This window comes from Mchenga conophoros, linkage group LG3, assembly GCF_057382185.1.
Source record: "Mchenga conophoros isolate Kocher_MC1m ecotype Shallow Benthic linkage group LG3, M_conophoros_male_GT1.1, whole genome shotgun sequence".
Taxonomy (NCBI): domain Eukaryota; kingdom Metazoa; phylum Chordata; class Actinopteri; order Cichliformes; family Cichlidae; genus Mchenga; species Mchenga conophoros.
Genome location: NC_140528.1, coordinates 43,777,319 through 43,793,128, shown reverse-complemented (window position 1 = coordinate 43,793,128; position 15,810 = coordinate 43,777,319).

Genomic DNA, 15,810 nt, shown 5'->3' with positions numbered 1-15,810 from the left:
AAACTTGATAAATAAGATTTGATTCATCAGATAAAAGCACGACAAGTTAAACTTTGTGCACTCAACGCCTCATAGTATCGTGCACCACCACTCCAGAGGAGTAGATGGTGATAATACACTGTGGTCTACAGGAACCAGGGAAGAAAAGATCAAATCCATGGTTTACAGTTTTTTCCGAATGCCTAAACCCAAACTGTGATTCCTGTAGCACAATTTCTAAAACTATTCAGACTTATAGCAAAACCACTCACTGAGTTTGCAAAACTAAAAGCACTGCTTTGCACTCAGTTTGCAATTTTGTAACACACACTTTGCAAAACTCTAGGCACAATTCACTGCACAACACTCACTTGAAGTTTGGATCCCTCTATGCTTATGGATCTATGACAGAAGTATGAGCTCAAACTGACATAGCCTACCTTGTGCACAGGGAAAGCAAACGCCAGATGTGTTTTGTATTCATACCATCAGTGTGCAGTTGGCGCATTGTGTGCTTAGGAGATGATGGCTTGTGTGTACTGTTTGATACGGAAACACCATTTTTACGAAGGTGTGAAGAGTTAATCTAGCTGTGTTTGCTTTTGCAAGAGAACTACGATGTTTTGATGATTGGGTGACAGGTTTTCTTATTTGTGTGAAGAGTTTTGCAAAATTAGCCAATAGTTGCAAAAAAAGGGCTTAAGCAATCAGAAAAAACTGTAACACTAATTTGCCAACTGTCTGGCACACTTCCACATGTGAAAACTGTTTTAGATAAGTAGTCCACTTTGCAGTCAGCCTAAGCACTATAAACAGGCCACAGGTAAGCTGTCCATGTGGAGTACAATGGAAGGAGCAGTAAGAGCGAGAAGAGTGAGAATCAGAGGAGGCCGAGGGAGAGGACATGGAGGTGAAGAGGTTGGAGGAAGAGGACGTGGAGGTGAAGAAGTTGGAGGAAGAGGACGTGGAGGAGCAAGAAGAGGACGAGGAGGGGAAAGAGGAAGGGTAAGAAGAGTACGAAACAGAATAAGTGATGACACCAGAGCTACAATAGTGGACCATGTCATCAACCATGGGATGACCCTGAGGGAAGCTGGCCAACGTGTTCAGCCTAAACTGAGCCGCTACACTGTGGCAAGCATCATTAGGACATTTCGAAATGAGAATCGGTAAGTACTTTGTAGCACTGCCATACTCTAATGAGAAACACAACAGTACCATACATGCAAAAATACTGAAATTGTTACTTTACAGAATTGCTAGACGTCCAGATGTTGGGGGCAGAGGCAGAATGTTCACTCCAGAGCAAGAGACCCATATAGTGAACATGGTGATTGCCAATAATGCAATAAGACTGCGTGAAATACAGCAGCGCATAATGGATGATGACACCATCTTTCAAAATATACACAGTGCAAGCATTTCTACACTAAGTCGTGTACTTGCGCGCCACAGAATAAGAATGAAGCAAATTTACAGAGTTCCTTCGAGAGGAACACAGAACGTGTAAAGCAACTGCGATATGACTATGTGCAGGTAAGCTAGTGTCATTGGTTCTGGATTTGGAAATGCATACTGTAGTGTTGTGCATGGGCCTGATGTGTTGCATTTGTTTTGTCTTGTCCAGAGAGTGATGGAACTAGAAGCAGATGCAATGGGACATGAGCTACTTTTGTAGATGAGGCCGATTTTAACCTCAGTAAAGCCAGGAGACGTGGCAGGACCATTATTGGACACCGTGCCATCATCAATGTCCCAGGACAACGTGGTGGTAACATAACCATGTGTGCAGCTATAAGCCAAAATGGTGTTGTTCACCATCATGCAACCATAGGCCCATACAACACTGCACACATTATTGCATTCCTGGACACCTTGCATGACATGCTCACTGTTCAGAGACCAGAGCAGACCCGATATGTCATCATATGGGACAATGTTAGTTTCCATAGGGCTGCTTTGGTCCGCAACTGGTTTACAGACCATCCATCCTTCATGGCACTCAACCTCCCTCCATACTCTCCATTCTTGAATCCCATCGAGGAGTTCTTCTCTGCCTGGCGCTGGAAAGTGTATGACCGTCATCCTCATCAACAGGTAGCCCTTTTACAGGCAATGGAGGAGGCATGTGGAGATATTGACCAGGCATCATGTCAGGCCTGGATACGGCATTCAAGGAGATATTTTCCCCGGTGCCTTGGACTGGAGGATATCGCATGCAATGTGGACGAAATTTTGTGGCCGGACCCAGAAAGACGACATGATGTAGGCTGATTGTCTTTTTTTTTTCTTTTATTTGTGGAATTCCTATTTTGTGTTCTGACTTTGTCTTGGTTTTGATGAGTGTGAATGAACACCAATACTTGACGTTTGGATCCTTGTATGTTTACATGACACTATGACAAAGGTGTGACCTCAAATTGACATCTGTACACAGAGAAAGCAAAAGCCAGATGTGTTTTGTATTCATACCATTCAAGGTTCAAGGTTCAAGGTTCTTTATTTGTCACATGCATAGTTATACAAGTATAACACACAGTGAAATGTGGCCTGACACGCTCCTCGACATGTGCAAAAATTTGGGGGGGGGGGGGGGGGGGGTGTAGAGGAAGAACATTATATATATATATATATATATATATATAGTATATACACTGGGTGAATGTGCAGTAGTAGCAGCAAGCAGGTGAATTCTGTACATTAATATGAATAGACATCTGACTATTTTACAGGATAGACATACCATCAGTGTGCAGTTGGCGCATTGTGTGCTTAGTAGATGATGGCTTGTGTGTACTGTTTGATACGGAAACACCATTTTTACAAAGGTGTGAAGAGTTAATCTAGCTGTGTTCGCTTTTGCAAGAGAACTAAAATGTTTTGATAATTGGGTGACAGGTTTTTTTATTTGTGTGTAGAGTTTTGCAAAATTAGCCAATAGTTACAAAAAATGTGCTTAAGCAATCAGAAAAAACTGTAACTAATGAGTAGTGATGGGCAAATGAAGCTTTCTGAAGCACTGACGCTTGTATTGAAAAACGGTTCATTACTCGATGCTTTTCAGCACAGTCTCTCTGGTGACATCTGGTGGCCACGAATATGAAGAGCAGCTTGAATCTACAAAATAAAACCAATTGCTTCATAATGATTGAGAGTGGAATTCTGTCTGATATTGGGCCACCGTTGTGTTGCTTTAAACATGTAATTTTTGGTCTGAAAAAATTGTTGTTTATTTATTTAATAAATAATTTTGATCAATAAATGTTCCTTGTTTAAACGAGCGACATGGTGTGGTCTTTCTTTGCTTGTGACTTCTTGATACAACACATTATGGAGTATGCTTCTGCTGTGAGGTCCTGCCTTCATGTACTTATGCATTTAATTAATCACTGGACAGGTGGACAGGTATGTTCATAAATAATATTATATTATATTTTTCCTTATGCATATTTTTTGACCTGGGGGTAGAATTGATTGTGAACTGAAAGGGAAAATGCTTATGAACTTGCAAAGTAAAATCACGATAGGTAACCCTTTTTCATTTTTATTTAAAAAGAGAATTTGTCCCACTGTGCGATGGCCGAGGCTGTTTCTTTTCGTGGACATATTTTCTCCTGCTTTAAAAAAAAATCCTCTCACATGGTACAGAAGAGGCTGGAGTGCACGGAAACTGGTAGAGAACCAGGTGAATAAACAAATTAAATTGCAGCACATTTTGTAGAATAACTTCTAAAGTTATTTAATAATATTTATATTATACAAAGCAGATTTTTGACATTCTAAGTTTTTCACCTTTTCAGATAAATAAACACGCACAAAACAGAAGCAAACAACAGGAACACAAAGCTGGCAAACCCAACCAAAACTGACCATAATCAACTCAAAATACCTCCACACTACAGAACCTCCTCTTCCTCGCTGGCTCCTTATCTCTCAGTAGAATGATCAGTGGTTTGCTCTCTCGCCATCAAAACACTCCACAAATCCGTCGAAATCACTTCCTGATAAAGAACTGAATCAGTTACGTTCTAAATGAAGCTTCGGACGTCACTGATCACGTGACTCTGGCCAAACGAAGCAAGCCTCGACACAGCGCTTCTGAAGCATGTTGGTGGTTTGTTTTTTTTGACACACGCACCGGAGTGTCAGCTTCAAGCCGGTGTTCGGCGTTGGTGTTGTGCGCATGCGCCGCGTCTGCGCAGGGTAGGATGTTTTTTCAGGTAGGATGGATTCCCAGAACATGTGTCATCACTACTTTTGAAGTCGCGTTTACAGCAACCGTACCGTGCACCATACCAGACAGTTTCACGAAAGGCCGGAAAGCAAATTCAAAGTCTTTGTTTGTCTGTTACATTCGGACTGCACCACTGACTGGATACATTATTTTGAAACACCTGCATTATTATCATTATTAGGCCATATTTAAATAACAAAATAACTTAAAGCAAAATTGGGAAACATAAAGTCTGAAACAAGTCTTTATATTAAGGGCCATCAGTCAAACAATACTGTTTGCTCTGGGTCTAAACAGCGCGTTTTGTGTGAAGTCTGCTTTTGCGCATGCGGCCGCTTTGAGGGTTCACACAGGAGCGCGTTTGCTGTCACATTTTATTTGTAGTGTGAACAAGCAGACAAAAAAAAAAAATCGGATTTGATCAAAAAATCGGAATTGAGCATTAAGATCTGCAGTGTGAACGTAGCCTTAGTCATCGACTGTTCCGTCCTGCCGTGTACTATATAGTCATACATGCTGTAGATGTGTGACTGTCACAGACGTCATTTTTAGACAGTTCTAAAAGTAAAGTCAGAAAATAATCTTTTCTTTTTTTTAATGGAGTGGCTCAACAGCTGCAGTAATCATTGCCATGTTGCTATCCTGGAAGTCTCATTTTGGATTTCAAAGTAAAAACAATTAAATAGCAAACTTCTAAATAAAGACCTGGATCTTTTTCTCCCTCACACGAAGCTCCTTTTAAGCATGTCTTTGTAAAATCCTGTGCATGGTTTGGTTTCTGTTCCTTTATGTTATTGATATGTTATGTCTTAATTTGCATTGCTTTTGACCTCTTGGGGCCACCATAGAAAGCCCTATATGAACTTTTTAGTTTATGTATTTTTTTTTTATTTAAAAAAAAAACAATCTTCACCCTCCAGGGCCAGTTTAGGATCACAGTTAATCCAACGCCATGCATGTCTTTGGACTGTTTGAGGAAACCCTGCAAAACTACCCAGTGAACACACCTACAAACATGGAAAGAACATGCAGACTCCACATAGAAGGGCTCCAAACAGCAGGTGGATTAAAATCCTGGAACCTGAATAAACCAGGAAATAAATGAATATTTTCCTATTTTGTCTTTAAACATTTCTGTTTCTGTTGTTTCTTTGTTGAATATGACTGTGAAAAGGACCAGGACCCGACACACTGTTCCGTGTGGCAGATTTGATTGTTTCTGGATTCAGCACTCACACATCTGACAGCTTTCCAGCAGTCTCACACTCCTGTGATCTCCTGTGAAATAACACTATAGGTGACAGTGCTAATGTCTGTTTTGTATTTAAGTTAATAAACTGTTCTTGTAGCCATTTGATTTCAGGATTATCAACTAAATATTATACTATATACCCTCAGAGTGGATATAGTGGATGTAGCTCAGTTGGTAGAGCAGGTCGCCTATTAATTGGAAGGTTGGTGGTTCAAAGACTATGTATGCTGAATGTTTGATAGACAACACATACATAGAAAGAGCATTGAAAAAATGTTCTTGGGTGAAAGAGGCAAATTTGAGTACTCAGATTAGAATAAGAAATGGTCCATTTACCATTTACACACCAAACTGCCACCCAGGTCAGTGTGTCCCAGGGCAGCTGTGGCTACAATGTAGCTTGCCATTGCCAGTGTGTGAGTGTGTGAATGACTGAATGTAGTGTAAAGCGCTTTGGGGTCCTTAGGGACTGAGTAAAAGCGCTATACAAGGCCATTTACCATTTTTACAATCAGAGCAGCCCCTTCCTCCAGAGGATGTTTTGATGGCGATCCCTCATTTGTGAAGTCCATCAGTATGTTTCTGCCTGTTCAGTCTGCACCCAGACCAAGTCATTGAGCTCACCACCTGCTGGTTTACTGTTCCCCACAGCTGTGATCCTACATCATGGTAGATTTCCTCACTAGCCTCCAGGTAAAGTCACCATACTAACTATTGCAAACTGTTTTTCCAAGGCTGTGTATTTTGTTTCTCTACCTAAGCTTCCTTCAGCCTTAGAGACCTCTCAGCTTTTCACAGATCACATCTTCATGTTACACAGAATCTCTGGTGACATTGCCTTGAACTGAGGACCCCAGTTCACTTCTCGTGACTGACTAATGGTCAAACAAAGAGGACCAACCAGGAATTGGAGGCCACCCTCACTGTGTGTTCTAATCAAACCCATCAACTTAGAGCTTGCACCTGGCCTGTGCCAAATACCTCCAACATTTGATGACCTTCTCTGCGACTGGATTATTCCTGTTTGAGGCTTTACTGGAGTATCATTTTTTCCAGGCCAACAAAGTGAGTTCTCTGTTCTTTCTGTCCAGCATCACCTTTGACATTGCCACCAAGGTGGACCTGCATAAAACTATGGAGCAGAACAAGCTTACGGTGATTGGATCTCGGCCCTCATCTACACTCCAGGTCAGAAAGTTACTTCCAAAACTATCCCATTGAGGACCAAATCCCCCAAAACGTCTCACAATTACATTAGTCCATTTGGGATCAAGTCACTCATCAACCCATCACTGTCCACCTTAAGCTCTCCAGAAATGTGACAATTCACAATATGTTCCACATCTCCAGTTCAGTCCAGTCCACTGTTCACTCTTGGTGATATGCTTCTGTCAAAATAAATATGTGGGAGCACAATTAGCTGAGCTTTCTCTCTGACCCCAGTATTTGTCTCGAAATTCAGGTATTCATCTGGAAAGTTCTGCAAATTCAAACTCAATCTCTCACCACTGTATTGCTGTGTTTGCAATATGTCACCAGCACCGAAGAATATTTAGTAGGTGAATCATTTCTTTGCAATGTGTCCTTTATATTGAGGCTAATTCTGCTAACTTTTATGTAGTTTTCATTCATCTAGAAATTACAGATCACATTTCTCCAATATTGCATTTCATACTTCTCTTACACAACTTCTCTAAGATCGTGGATCATGCTTGCTAGATGGAAAAAAAGCTTTTCCATAATAAAACTTGAACTCTACAAGTGAGAGATTGAGGAAGATTAAAATCCGAAGACTGGGAAGATGATTGGACTTTCGATTTTGATTTTTCTTTTCTTAAAAAAGCAGCATAAATAGTAAGAGTTTTGCATTTCTGAAGCAGGGAAGGAGAGAAGAAGTCTCAGGTCCAGTACCAAAGAAATGTGGTAAGAAGAAATATATATGGTCACAAAACTGACATCATTAACAGATGAATTTCTTTTGTACTAACCCAAGCTTCTAGCTGACACTTTAATTCAGCTGTGTTGGAGTAGGGATGCATCTAAAAGCTGCAGGACAGTAGCTCTCGAAGAGTGGAGTTGGACACCCCTGCATTATGCCATACAATTTTCTTTGTGAAGGTCACTGTTATTCATTTATTTATTTAAACTGTGGAAATTTTGTTTGAACAACAAAATGTAATCATAGCCATGCTAAATGAATAAACGTGTTCTGTGTAAAATAAGATGGACTTCAAAATTCATACGCGTTGGGGAAAAACCTTTAAGACTTTACACAGGTTGGTGGTTAAGCCCTTGCTGCTCCTTAGTGAACCCCAAGTTGTTCTCTGATGTTGGAGTGTGAATGTGTTTGAAGGCTAGAAAAACTTCCTTCCATACATATAAGTGAGTGAGGCGCTGTATGAAGCCCTTTGAGTGCTCTAGTAGAGTAGAAGAGCACGATATTATATCCAAACACAGAGTGCAGAATACTTGCATAATATTAAACCGGGGCAGATGCTCGAAGCTTACTATGTTGATTATTTGTGCTCAGATCATTTCGTGATAGAAATGGAGCTTTTAAAATGATAAGGCATTATTAGAGAACTAAAGTATCTGTTAGTGATATCATGTGACAATCCAGTGTTTGAAAATATTTATTATAAAAAATGTAGATGACTTTAAACCCTCCAGTGCTGGTTTTGGTATAGCTGAGGTGTTAGCATAGCTTAAAAAACATACTGATTAATTAATGATCATAGACCAAAAAACGCATGTACTCCTCACACGTCAGGTTTTCAAACTGAAATAAATCAAAGTAGTTATACTCTTGAAATACTGCTGTAGACGGGAGTCTTGAAACTATAACTGGCTTAATGTGTTTAAATGTTCTAACATACTGTATATGCTTTTATGTAGAATCCAAATAAAAAAGGATTACAGTGAATAAATAAAAGCTTAATGTAAAATTATTTAATTTTCTTTGTGAGTGACGGTGTTGGCAGCAGGTGATCATGTCCGTGCGTTTGTTTGTCCGTGCAGATCTTTAAATGTCCAAACCAGAATGTTAAAGCAGACCCTGAAGTTAATGGGGAGTTTGTACAGCCTATCTAATATAAAACATATTAAGTTAAAACACTTAGACACGAGAAATGAGAAGAAAATACAGAGCGGTTATTGTTACAGATAAAGCTCCTGAGGTCTGAGGGCCTACGTGCACCAGCAGCAGAACGTATCAGACCAGTCACAGTTAAAATAACACAAAGGTTACAGAAAGGTTTTTATTTCTAAATTATTTGAGCTTTGAGCCATTGATGAACTGCAGCACTTTCTCCAGAATTTACACATTAAACATCTTAGCCTACTTTTAGTTGCTTTACTTGGTCCTTGTGTGTTGATCGCGACTGTGCACAAGCTTTTTCCTTATTGCTGCCTCCCTAAAGCACTCTGTGACTGGTTTCTTGTCTTGAAAAGTGCAACATTAATAAATTTGGCTTACTTTAAACCCCCTCAAAACAAACAACCTAAAGAAATCAAACCTTCAACACTAATTATGAACCATGAAAACCAAAAACAGCTGCCACAGTAATGTTGGTTTTATGGACCCATGTTGGTGGATTTTAATTTATTTATTTATTAACACAGTTCAGAGGCTACAGAGATGCACTTGTGTGAAGTCGTCTAAAGATCTTTTCATGGTACGCAGAGCTTTGCAGACCCGGTTTAGTTAAATCAAAGATGGTGGCAGCGTGTGTGTGTGTGTGTGTAGGACACAGTCAGCAGGAGTTCAGGTGGAAGATATTTACTCTTATTATTTATTTAAGATATTTACTGAGCTGCTGTAACTCTCTGTCTGGTCTCAGCCATGATGATGGAGCTCGTTTTCCAAACCTTGTATCTACATTTTTTTTCCTGTGACATCAAAGGTCAAAGGTCAGATGAAAGGCATCACAGTTAGGCAACTGAAGCTCCTCTGCTGCCACCTACTGGCTGTTTTATTCTGTTACTGATGCCTTTACACAGTGCATGTACTCCCTGGCCACTTTATTAGGTACACATTGCTAATACTGGGCCATGTTTTTCCTTCAGAACACATTTTTACTGTATTTATTTTCATACCAAAATTGTTTGTTATGTTTACAGGAACATTTATAATGAGAAAGAAAAAGTTCTTTCGTTTCACATTCAGAGGGAGGACGGCTGAGCTCCGACATTTTTCAGTAATTTCACTCATTTTAAACCTCATCTGACAAAATGTAACCTTTGAAGGTCAAAGGTCAGACTTAAACAGACTGCTCCTATGAACACAAAAAAAGAGAAGAGGGGGAGGACACTTGTGTATTTCACCCTCCCATTAAGTCGTATTTCCTTTGGTATTTATTGCGTTGTTGTAACCGCTGCTCATTTTGTAATTTGTCTTTCCTCAGTGCTTCTACGCCAGCAGAGATGTGAGCAGAGGAGGGGGGAGGAAAATGAGACGTCTTTCAAATCTTCCTTTAAAAGTGAAGTCAGTGAAATGATGTTTGACTCAACTGCATCATGTACAGTTTTGAGACTGACTGCAGCTGGGTTTTATCATCTCAGGTGTTCATGACATGTTTTATTTAGAGACGCTTTTGGTTAAATTCATAATTTAGATCATGTGACAGACATCACATCTTTTTAAGAAATCACACACAGAAACAGTGGAGGGCAGAAGGTTTGATCCTCTTAAAGAACTGAAATAATCCGAATAAAGAGGACGAGCTGTTAAAGGAGTCCTCGTTCTGTGGTTTCTATATTCCAGGTGTGACCACAGCTGTTTAACCTCTGCATCCTCCATCTGCTGTCCTCCAGACGCCTTTTAGGACCTGGGACATGTTTCCAGCTTCCAGATGTGTAAAAATACATCCCAAACGAAAGCTCAGGTCTCAGGAGGAAACATAGTTTGTTTGTTCTCCTGTAACATTCAAGGTCAAAGGTCACATAAAACTGTCAGGCGTTGGGAAAACTAATGATCTTCTACTGCTGCCACCTGCTGGCTGTTATCATGCAGTGACTGATGCCGCTATCTATTTACACACAGTGCATACATTTGGCGGCCACTTTATTAGGTATACCTGGCTAGTCCCATGTTGAGATTCCTTTTTTCTTCTGAGATATTTAAATTCTTCATGGCACTGATTCAACAAGCTACTGGAAACATTCCTCACAGATTCTGGTCCATATTAAAATGACTGCATCACACAGCTGCTGCAGATTTGTCCATGATGTGGATCTCCTGTTAAAACCACCTCCTAAGATGATCTGTTGGACTGAGATCTGGTGACTGTGGAGGCCATTGGAGTATTTCTGTGAACTCATTGTTATGTTCAAGAAATTAGTTTGAGATGATTTGATTTTTTGACATGGTGCTTTATCCAGCTGGGAGCAGCCACCAGACGACACTGTGGTTATAAAATGATGCACGCAATCAGTTAGAATACTTCAGCAGGCTGTGGGCTTTGAACAGTCCTCAGTATGGGGTCCAAAATGTGCCATTAAAATATCCCCTGACCAATACACCACCAACGAACTGTTACTTCTCCCTTCTGCAGAAGCAACAGGATCATGCTTCTGCAAAACTCATCAGACCTGTGCTGTAACGCCGCAGTTACCCTCAGTTTAAATCTCTAAAAAGTTAATTTTTCAGCAGATTCTGGTTTATGTGAGTCATCTTCTTCCTTTTCAGAGCAGAATGGCAGGAATATAAAAAGGTTCTCAATTTGAACTTCACTGGATCCACTTCATCATGTCTATATGCCAAAGGGTTGAGTTCTGCCGTGTGATTGGCTGTTTAGATATCTCTGCACCTACTCAGTGGTTTAACCAGCAGTTTAATAGGTGTGCCGAATAAAGTGGCACACCTATTTAGGAGGACTCACAGAGGATGGATTTGTTGTGTCAGTTTGTGTCAGTTTATGTTGTTTTTTTTTTTTTTTATCTATATAAAACAACAACAGACTCGGGGTTCCTACCAGCTGAACAGCTGAACAGCAGCTGGAGGCAGCGTTGAGCAGATGAACCTGCTCGCTGACTTTCTCTCGCTTTGACTTTGAAACTGTAACGAGAGACACGATTTACAGATTAATTTTCATTACTGTAAAGATCATTACTGATTACTGTTACACTTTAGTGCCAGTAGAGGGCAGCACCGCACCATGGTTTATTCTTGGGCAGCTGTGCGAGAGTTGCTGACTTTCCCTACAAACTGCACCAGGTCTGTTAAATCAACTTATCATTAAAAACCAGAGTTCATTCATATGACCACAACCTTCCACCGGGGGGCGCTTTAACATAAACACACATGTCAGTTTTTATTAAAGACAATATCACCAGCATGCTCAGAAGAACTCAACACATTTTACTTAAAGACAGTTGTGAAAGTTGGGAAAGTGAAATTGTTCCTCCTGCTTTTAGTTTGTGGCTGAAGTTAACCTGTGTGTTGTCTTTGTTATCTGCTCTGAAGGTGACTGAAGTGTGTTTGGGTTCAACACAACAACTCACGTTTTCCATCAGACATCTTTGTGAAACCCACAGAAGCAGGGCCGGCCCGTGGCATAGGCCGTATAGGCAAATGCTAAGGGCGCCGTCCATCAGGGGGCGCCACGCCAGTGCCACAAATGTTGAAAAAAAAAAAAAAAGTTGGTACTATTATTTCTAAATACAAAAAATAATCCCACGTTAATTAAAATGCAAAGTAAAGCTTATTTAATAGAAACATTATTTGTTACAACATTATGCCCCCCCTCCCCGCACGGTGCGCCCCCTCCCTTCCCGTATCATGGTTCCTTTTGGACGTCACCACATCAAAAAGTCAACACAAGATGTCAAAACGGCCAAAACTGTCAGGTGCCCAGGGAAGAAAAAAGAGAAAAGAAGAGGAGGAGAAACGAGAAAAAGACAGAGGTAGGTAACGTTAGCCTACATGAAATTATTTGTCTGAATGTGATAGTAACCTAAATTTTTAGCATTAAGCTAATGTTACATGATTCGCTAATTGCTAATCAATAAATAGCTAGTTAACTGTTTTAACGTCAGTTAATATTGTGGAGGGGGCTAAATTGTTATGGAAAATAATAATGTAACGTTAGGTAATTACAGTACTCCCACCTTTCCTCATTTGTATTCATCTTTTAAGCAGGTGTTTTTTGTTTACATTGTTATTGCCTTCTGGTTAGCTAACGTTTACCCTGCAGGTAATAGTCACTTTTCCACCCCTGTATATATTATAGTTGTAAGCCTAGTTGTTAAAGTGCACATCATTAATGTTAATTAAGCAATATCACATGAGAGGGAATGCTGTTTTTTAATATGAGCACTGCTGTGATTCGGTCAAAGATAATCATAACATAACATTCTCATATGATATTATACTGTTACTTTGCATTCTGCTATTCAGCATTTCACTGTAATGATGACAATGAATTGAATCTAATCTAATTTGCATATCAGTTAACATCATACATATATCTCTTTGGTTTTTCATTTATATTATATCATTTCATTTTATTCCTGGAATCATATGTTTTTATTATTAGACTTTAATACTCAGTGGTGTCACATACTCCTCTCTTCAGATGCACTGTTGAAGTTTCTAAATCCCACCCCTGGGCCATCTACCACATCTACCGCTGCTGCCTCCACTTCAGCAGCACAACCCACCAGTGATGCAGCTTTAGCAGCACAACCCAGCCATGATGCAGCAGCATCATGCGGTCTTCCTGTTGCCTCCACCTCAGCAGCACAACCCACCAGTTTTGCAGCAGCATCAAGCGGTGTTATTGTATTTCATATATTCATTTTTTAATTTTTTGTATTCATTTATTTATTCATATATTTTTTTTATCTTGTTAATTATTCTGATTGTGAATTTGCTTTCTTTAAGTAAAAAAAAAAGGTCAAAGACAAAGCTATTCGGTTTCTTGTGAGTACATACACTACACTGCCGATGTAGGGGGGCGCCACCTGAAATCTTGCCTAGGGCGCCAGATTGGTTAGGGCCGGGCCTGCACAGAAGCACACGAGAAGATCAAGTGAGACCCAAGTTTATTGAACCTGCAGAGAAACCAGATCACTGCTGTGGAGACGACAGCACACTTAGAAATAACAGGAAAGTTACTGAAGACATGAAACTTGGATTACACCTACATTTTAGTTACATAACATTTATTATTGTTTATGTATAAATGATGTCTTGGTCATGCTTTTATTCTGAAAGACCTGGTGAAGAAAATATTCTTTTTTAATATAAAAAATCTAAAAACTAGTTTAAGAAAGTTAAAATTTTCCAGCTTCTTTATAAAAGAAAGAATAATAATAACTCTCCATTTAACTTTCTGCCCTCAGAGGTTGTGTGAGGTTTCCTTCATGAGGAGAAGAAACAGAATATAAACCAGTGTGTTTACAGTGAGTGTGTCAGGTCTGAGCTGCTGTGGGGACCAGTTAGAGAGCAGCAGCTGGATCCCAGTGGTTGGACTGGTGGACGACTTCAGTGAGGAGTAGATGACATTTGGCTCTGGTAGAAACTCTGCACACACAAACACACAGGAGGAGAATATAAGCACAAAGCAGAGCCTCTCTGTTCTCTTTATATACAGCAAAGCATCAGGACACGTCAGTGAACGCATCACAGTTACAATAATATAACTTGGATCACATAACATATTGAACTTTGGACACATTTTCTGCTGATATATGACGAGTATATGAACAGTATCAGATCACACAGCATCTGCAACTTCGCTCAGAACCTTAATACTGCTGCTATCACTCTGAGCCCTGATGGAGAAAGAGTAGCAGCTGTACAAAAACAAAACTGAGGTAATAGTCTTTGGCGCCAAAGAAAAACGATTACAGGTCACCAGAGAACTTCAATCTATACATCTAAAAAACACAAACCAGGCGAGAAATTTGGGTGTAGTGATGGATGCAGACCTAAACTTAGAAAAACACATTAAGATAATAACAAAATCAGCTTACTATCACCTCAAGAATATTTCAAGGATAAAAGATCTGATGTCTCAACAGGACCTGGAAAAACTAGTCCATGCATTCATCTTTAGTAGGCTTGATTACTGTAACAGCATCTTTACAGGTCTACCTAAAAAATCAGTCAGACAACTACAGCTCATTCAGAACTCTGCTGCTCGAGTCCTCACTAAGACCAAAAAAGTGGACCACATCAGTCCAGCTCTGAGGTCTTTACACTGGCTGCCTGTCCGTCAGAGGATAGACTTTAAAGTTCTGATGCTGGTCTATAAAGCTCTGAATGGTTTAGGACCAAAATACATCAGTGACCTCCTGACCCAGTATGAACCATCCAGATCCCTCAGGTCATCTGGATCCGGTCTTTTATCAGTTCCCAGAGTCAGAACCAGACACGGAGAAGCTGCATTCAGCTTTTATGCTCCTTATATCTGGAACAAACTCCCAGAAAGCCTCAGATCAGCTGAAACACTCAGTTTATTTAAATCCAGGTTGAAGACTCACCTGTTCTCAGCTGCATTTGAATAAAGCACCAAATCCACACTTTTAAGCTTAAATTTCAAAACTTACATTTAACTACTGATTTTATCTACTGTTCTGATTTTATCTGTTTTGATTTTATATACTGTTGTTTGTTTGTTTGTTTGTTTGTTTGTTTGTTAATTAGTTAGTTAGTTTATTTGCTTGTTTTATTCAATTTTAAATCATGCTTTTTATTTGTTCTTGTTTCTAATGTCTCTGTAAAGCACTTTGAATCACCTTGTTGTTGAATTGTGCTATACAAATAAACTTGCCTTGCCTTGCCTTGCCTCTGAGCTCTCGTCTCTCTGATGATGAACGTCCATAACTGATGTGTTCACTTCTCCCTGCTGAGCAGACTCCAGCTCCATTACTGTCTGAAACACACATGGAGGACGTCAGTGCAGGCAGCACAGTCTCTGAAATAACCTCAGTAGTATCTATAACACAAAAAGGTTTGTTGAACATTTTTTCTCTACAGTGCAAAAACTGTGAGATGACTCGTGACTCGTGGCAGGTCTGACTCATAGAAACACGATTACAGATCAGGAACGTGTTTCTCATCAAAGCCGTCAATCATCAAAAACTTGTAAAACCATCTGACCGATCCTGTCAGGAGGCTACATCTGCAAAACTACAAAATGAGCCACATAAAGAAAGTCAAATCCAAAAGACCAACACAGCTGAATAGATCAGGTTGATATTTACTGTTTGTATAGAAATTATAAACCACTCAGAGTGTTTTTTATTGTCTCTTTATCTCTGCGGTAGAACCTGGCAGTGAGCCTGAGTTAATCAGAAACCAGAAGCTGGATGATCACAGAGTCATTTCTGATAAGTGCAG